The sequence below is a fragment of the Anser cygnoides genome, chromosome 3, assembly GCF_040182565.1.
Source record: "Anser cygnoides isolate HZ-2024a breed goose chromosome 3, Taihu_goose_T2T_genome, whole genome shotgun sequence".
NCBI classification, from domain to species: domain Eukaryota; kingdom Metazoa; phylum Chordata; class Aves; order Anseriformes; family Anatidae; genus Anser; species Anser cygnoides.
In genome coordinates, this window is record NC_089875.1 from 110,396,967 (window position 1) to 110,403,676 (window position 6,710).

The 6,710-nt window shown below is 36.7% G+C and overlaps 1 long non-coding RNA gene across 1 annotated transcript; it reads right to left on the reverse strand.

The window, feature by feature from the left end:
- Positions 1 to 1,169: 1,169 nt before the first annotated feature.
- Positions 1,170 to 6,484, reverse strand: LOC106030853 (uncharacterized). The gene is made up of 3 exons (XR_001203987.3): positions 3,832 to 6,484; positions 2,466 to 2,530; positions 1,170 to 1,819 (listed from the first exon to the last, which is right to left on the reverse strand). It is a non-coding gene; the product is annotated as an uncharacterized lncRNA (long non-coding RNA).
- Positions 6,485 to 6,710: the final 226 nt, after the last annotated feature.

A 6,710-nucleotide genomic window follows, 5' to 3' on the forward strand; every position in this document is an offset into this window, starting at 1 on the left:
ATGACTTAGAAACTGCCTGGCAGATTTGGAGGTTGGGCTTGTCACCTCTCCAGGCCTAAAGGACAGTGAAGAGCCACAGGCAGTTTATCAGTGCTGCATAGTTCATGTAGAGGATACAGGCTGGCTTTTTAATGTCTGTAAAAACATCATGTTGGAAACACTTGTTGGCAAACCCTATAAAAACTACCTGTTCTTATCTGGGTACAGAAATCCCAGGACACTTCCTTAGGGTTGGTCTCTGAATCCCATTGAGGCTCCAACTTTACATTTCATTTTGACCTTTTAAAGAAAGACAAAAACAGCCACGTGTAGATGATCTCTCTTCCTTTTTTTCCCTTTTTTTCCCTTTTTTTCCTTTTTTTTTTTTTTTTCTCCCTTTCTTGGTGAACACAGAAAATAACTGTAATAATCCCAGACACAGGGAGAGATCAGAGGCAGATGCCTGAGGTCACTGATAGTAAAACAACAGCTACTCAGTCCTCTCCCTTCAGAAATCAGATTAATCTCAGGTCTCATGACATTTAAAATGTAAGAAATCTTTATTCTGGTCTGTATCTTAACTCAAAGATCAATGTTTAAGTAGCAGAAACAAAACAGGATAAAAAATATAGAAAAAAAAAAGCAGTTTTTGTTTTGTTGTTTCACTAAATCCGAAGTTAGAGACAGCTATATTTCTCCTCCTCCCTTGTGTAGGGCTAGAAGTGAATGCAGAATCCTTATGAAAATCCTTGATTTAATTACCGTTGTTAGTACCTAGGACCTTAGCACTGGGTATAGTAGATATATTGCTGTGTTCCAAAGCAATCATACAATGTCATGAGATAAATTGTGTGAACCCCCAAAATCTGTCCACTCTAAGCAGTTTCACTGATGGCATATAAAACCTGGTAGAAAATCCATGACAGTAGAAATTTGGGATTTTGACAAGTTTGTCATTGACAATATGCTTTTATTTACTAGGCAGAAGCTTTGCTCAGTTGTAATATACATATACATATGTACTTTATAAACAACAACAAAAAAGCTAAGAATGTTTTTAGGAATTGCATTGACAATTTATATATTGCACTGAGGTAATTTGCTGTCACTGAAGCCAATTCTAACAAATGTTTCAGTGGTTGGAGTGGATATTCTATTTTATTTTATTTTATTTTATTTTATTTTATTTTATTTTATTTTATTTTATTTTATTTTATTTTATTTTATTTTATTTTTTTTGGGGGGGAAAGGGAAGGAGTAAGAATAAAGAATAAATTAAACTCATTTATTTAACAAAAAAAGCTACAGGCCTGACCAAGCTCCCTCCACGGCAGACTACACATGCCTATAAACCATAGCACCAGGCCATATATCTGCATTTGATGGCCCAGAGACAACATATTTATCAAGTTTTCTCCCTGCTTCAACCTGCAGCAGGTGAGATACAGCATGGCCCCAGACAGCAGACACAGGTAGCCTGCCTGCCACCATGGTATGGGTGAAAGTCAGGGGTGCTTGCAGATGCAGAACTCACTGGGAAAATGTCAGAGAGAACCCAACTTGGTGTGGGCTTAATGATATTGTCTCCTAGGGTGTAAATTCCCCCCCCAGCTCCTACCTGGGATTTATCTTGGAGAGACGCTGTTGAGGATTTTTGAAGGTGGCAGGGAAAATGAACGGTTCTGCAGCATGGAAAGGATGGTCCATGTCTCAGCTTTCCTCCCAGGATGTACCTTATTCTTCTGTGTGGGTATATAAAGACACTGTGGAGGAGGAGGATTCAATATCCCAATAGTGAGGGTAATCTACCGGAGCTGAGAAGGTTTAAAGTTGCAGAAACCTGCATTAGAGAAATGAAGAGACTGAGTGAGGCAATTTCTATCTACTCAAACCCTGTAGACTACACCTTTAGTTGATGGAATGATATGGGGACCCTTATGTTAGTGACTCAGTGTGACTAGAGGTGAAATGAATAGATGAAATGAAATAAATAGGCATATTAATCCTGCCCTTAGTGATCAATGCTGAAGTTCCTTGGACACTTTGCAGCATTCATTCCATCCATGCAAAAAGTAGGAAATTTATTAGATAAGAAATCTTCTATTCCCAGGAACATTCATAGCTTTTGGGAATTATATGAAATACAATTAAAGTAGATTTTCAAAAGATTGCTACGTTAGAACTGTGTTAGCACTTGTTCGTGATGTTGTTATATTTTTACTTGAATTATAATTTCGTCATCATTCATCTTAATTCACTAGGATGAGTCTTAATAGCAATAGACATTGTTCTAAAAGTTGAGCTACAAAGCTAATTCGAATTAATGTAGAGTATGCATCTAATCTTCAGTAGTTATTCCTCAATACCAATCTATTTAGAAATCTTCATCTGAGTATTTTATCACATATTCAGGTTAGTCCAGAAATCAAATCAAACTAAATGGGACACACTTATATTTCAAATTTGGAAGATTCAGAAGAACCTACTGAGTTCATTTTGTATGTAGACAAACTCCCAGGAAGTCAGTAGCAAAGCAGTGTCAAACAGTGTGCTGAAAAGAAGGGGAAGAAAACGTTAACTAGAAATGCAAATGGAATATGACAGGAGGTTGACTCTGAGTATTTATAGGTGACAGGGTGTTAATGCATTATGCAAAAGAAAACACAAAGCTGGTTTCTTTTTCTAGATATTACATTAAAAACAAACAAACAAAAAAACCACCACCACCACCAAAGTTAGTAGAAACATACTCTATTTACAGTGCCATATTCCTTCTCCAGCTAAAATGGAGGAGCCTTAGGAAATGAAGTCCACATCATTTTTACTACCTTGCATAATTCCTCAGGGGCTGGGACAAGGCCAGTGAGTGTAATTCTAGAAATGTTAAAGTGTGCAACAGCATGATCATCATGTTTTGTGCCCGTCTAGTGCTGACTTTTGCTGGCTTCTTCAAAAATCAGTGGACCTTAACAAAGACCAGATCTTTTCGATAATGCCTGAGGTCCATGATTCTTGACCCACAAGTGACAGGTATAACTTCACAACTGCTTGGCAGTGGAAAAGCAGAATGCTAATGTCTGAAATTGTGTGGCCAGTTACTAGTGGATCAGATAAACCATCTCTGTGAATAAATCTTTCCTGTGTCCTTGTAGTGTAAAATCAGGCTTTGCATGTTGTAAATAACTTAGAAATTAAGAGCTCCAGTGTGAGTCTACTAGGTCTGTTATGCTCTTTACATCGTATGAAGCATGCTGCCATCTCAGCTGTTGCTCTTATTCCTGCACTGATTATAAAGGGGGTGGGGAAAGACATCCTGTCTTTTATAGAGTCCTCCTCCCCAGTCACAATCTAGGGCAACCGTTAGCACAGCTCTCAGATCTGGATTGCTCAAGAAAGGATTGCCACAGAGCTTTTGATGTGTATTCTCCATACAGATAATCTGAAATCAATTTGACCCTGAATTATACATTGGGACAACTATTAGATTTTTCCCTGCTGTTACTGTACAGCTATTTTTTCCAACTGCATGATATACCATAGAGCTTCTAACTTTCTTTAAGGTGAGCATCCTTTTAATGGGAAATATGGATGTTGCAGTTTTTCAGCCTGTTTACATCCCATGTGATTAACTACACAAAAGGATATCATAGCATTTATAAATGACAAACTCATTTATCCACAGAGAATTCATTCACCTGCGGATTAGACACTGGAGCCGGCTCTGCCTGGACTATAAGTTATGAGTTCAATCACTGCAACATGCAAATGGATGTGTATTGCTTCCAAGGCTAGCAGCGTAACCAGTTAGCACAGCCTAACACAACTGTATGTAACAGCGAGCTGATAACTTACCCATTATCAAAGCAGCAAGCTGTGTTCCTGGAAGTTGGAGTCCTAGAGGTTACAGCGAAAAGACACATGGCTCTGTTCCACGTCAGCTCTTATCCAGAAGGATTTATTATTTTTGCCTGAGCACAAGCCCTGCAGGACATATGCTAGCTCCTGCAAATCCTCTTATGCATGTTATTTCTAGAAAGAAAAAATGAAACAAAACAAAACAAAAAAAACAAGAACCAAAGCCTTATGGAGAATTCATGCTATAATACTATACCACTTATGGAATAAGCAGTACTGAAACAAAGAAACTCAGTTTGCATTTTCTAGACTGAAGAAAATGTTGTCTTAAAAATTATTTAAAAACAAAATCCTTCCAATGAAGAAGGTTTCATGTCTCACATATGTACTTTTATACGGTATGGTCCAGTTTAGTATCATCATTGTCAGAACCACTTCATCTTTCAGAAGGGAACATTATTTGTCACCTTCTCATATCTCTTATTAAATTGTATTTTTGTTACAACCCCAGCAACAGTGTGTTGATAAATCACAGTTTTCTAAAAATACTATGTCATGCCAATTCCTTAGAATCTAACTATAATCAAAGTATGTTGGCAAATATATATGAAGTATATATGTAGCTGCTTTCCTCCAAACACTGCAGCTTCTAGAAATCATGTGGTTACAGGAAATATCCAGCTTTCGTATATGATGTAAACTTTGTTTACAAAACTCTTATTATTGCAGAAAATGCCTAAAAATATGTTGAGTTGTACGGATGTTTTGCACCTAAAGGGTGCAAAAAATGGACTGCAAAGAAAACGAGAAGCACTAAACCAACACATACAAATCCTGCAATTTTAAACTATTTTTTTTATCATTAAATTTGTACTAAAGGTTGCATGTTTGAAAGGATGCTCCACACCTGTAGAGTTTTAAGGCCAAGACAGAATAACTTAAGTCCCTCAAAGACTTATTTGTGGAAAAAAAAAACTTGCAGTCAACCTGACACAGCAGAGTGTGATGCTTGGAGCTGTAGGCAGCTAACAGCCTCTACACTCTTTGAGTCTTTGAGGTTTATTAAAGTGATTTTCACAGAATTAATCCTCCAAAATTGCTGTCTCCTTTAGCTGATCTCCTTCTCCAGCTAGCTCTTCTGTTCCCTTGCTTTGATAATTCTCTTCACAGAGCAGTCTCATGAAGCATGCAAGAAACATGCATATAATAAAGCTGTCTTGAGCAGTTGCTTGGTAACTGTATTAAAATGCTTCTAATATTCAAGAGATACATGGATTACAATAATAAAATACAGGAATACAGCAGGGAATCACTAACAGCTGTTAGAGATTTAACACCCACATCCAGATGCTTGAAAAAAACATGTTGTACTAATTAGCAATGGATTATTAGCAGTTTGAGTAATTGCTTTGGATTCAACATAATGATCCTCTCTGACATGAAGAATTTAAAAAAATCTTTCTGATTTTTAATAAGATTACTCCTTATTATAAGTATGTATCAAGAGATTATAAAATTTAAGGTCATAGATTTAAAAATTATTCTTGAATGACAACGTTTGGAGATCTTAAATATAACAAGGAAATAACTGGTATTCTTACAGAATTCACACCTCCTATTCTGGATCCACTGCCTTGTGTTTGCTTTTCCATACAAAGATCATAGCAGATATTTGTGCAAGGAAGGTCAGGAGGAAAATGTCTTGAAAAGATGCAGTACATTTATGAGTGTGCATGCTTTTTTAAAAACGTGGGTTGTACTGAAATGTTTTTTTTAGCAATGTAACCTAGGACTCATAGGATTAAATATTCATAGCCAGACTCTTCCTTCCAAAACCAGCAAAAAGAATATTTGGGTTCCTCTCATACTGCCTAAAAGATTGTAGAATGACTGCAATGGCTGTACTGGAGCCTTGCCAGTCCTACTCTGAGGTGGGAGTGGGAGGCGTGGGTCTGACTCCGGAGGCTGGTGATCAGAGCAGTCCCCTGAGAAGCCAAACATCAGTGTTCCAATCCCTGCTCCAAAGAGCATTTATACAAAGAGCACATTCATAGAAAGTTGAATAGCTCAAGCAGGAAAGACTAAGAGGATGTTATAGCCAAGTAGCCAAGTTATTATTGCAAATTAAAAAAGAAGAGTGCTAGAATTTAGATGAGAACTCTTCATTCTGTCCTGCGTCCTTTTTCTAGAATTAATTACCAGATTACTTTGGGATGACAGCTTGTCCTTTACTAATAAATAAAAATAAATAAATAAACACAATAGCACTCATAATATTGTGAATTATAGTGTGACCAATATTCAAGTTTCCTTCACAGAAATATAATGTAAATAAAACCAGAAATGTAGAATGCTTTCTAAATTTCACCTGTCCCCTTACTGGCATTTATTAATACTCCTTTCCCTTTTCACTGTAATTAATTATAAATAGTACAATTATACTGCCATCAGCATCACTCGTTCTATGCTGCTGAATAGGAGGTAACACAGTAGACAACAAGAAAAAGAGACCATGATGATGAGGGCTGAGGGATAAAGAAAAGAAAAGAGGATAGAAATGTAATCAATGTATAGGTACCACATACAGTCATCCTTTGAGGAGAGGTGCTATGCAAATACAGAATATTACACAAAAATAAGTCACCTTAGCTATCTGAGCTGTCATAAAGATTAAAATTGAGTTACTCAAGTGAACAAGAAAATCAGGACTTAGTATGCATTTGCAAAGGCACAAAAGTCTAAGATTTTATAGTATAGTCTTCTGAATATTAACTGTTAAATTATTGTACTGCTACCTTTTCCTGCTTCTTTGTAATGGAGTTTAATGATGTTATGTATACTCTGGAAGTTATGAACTGGATGATCAGACTATGCAG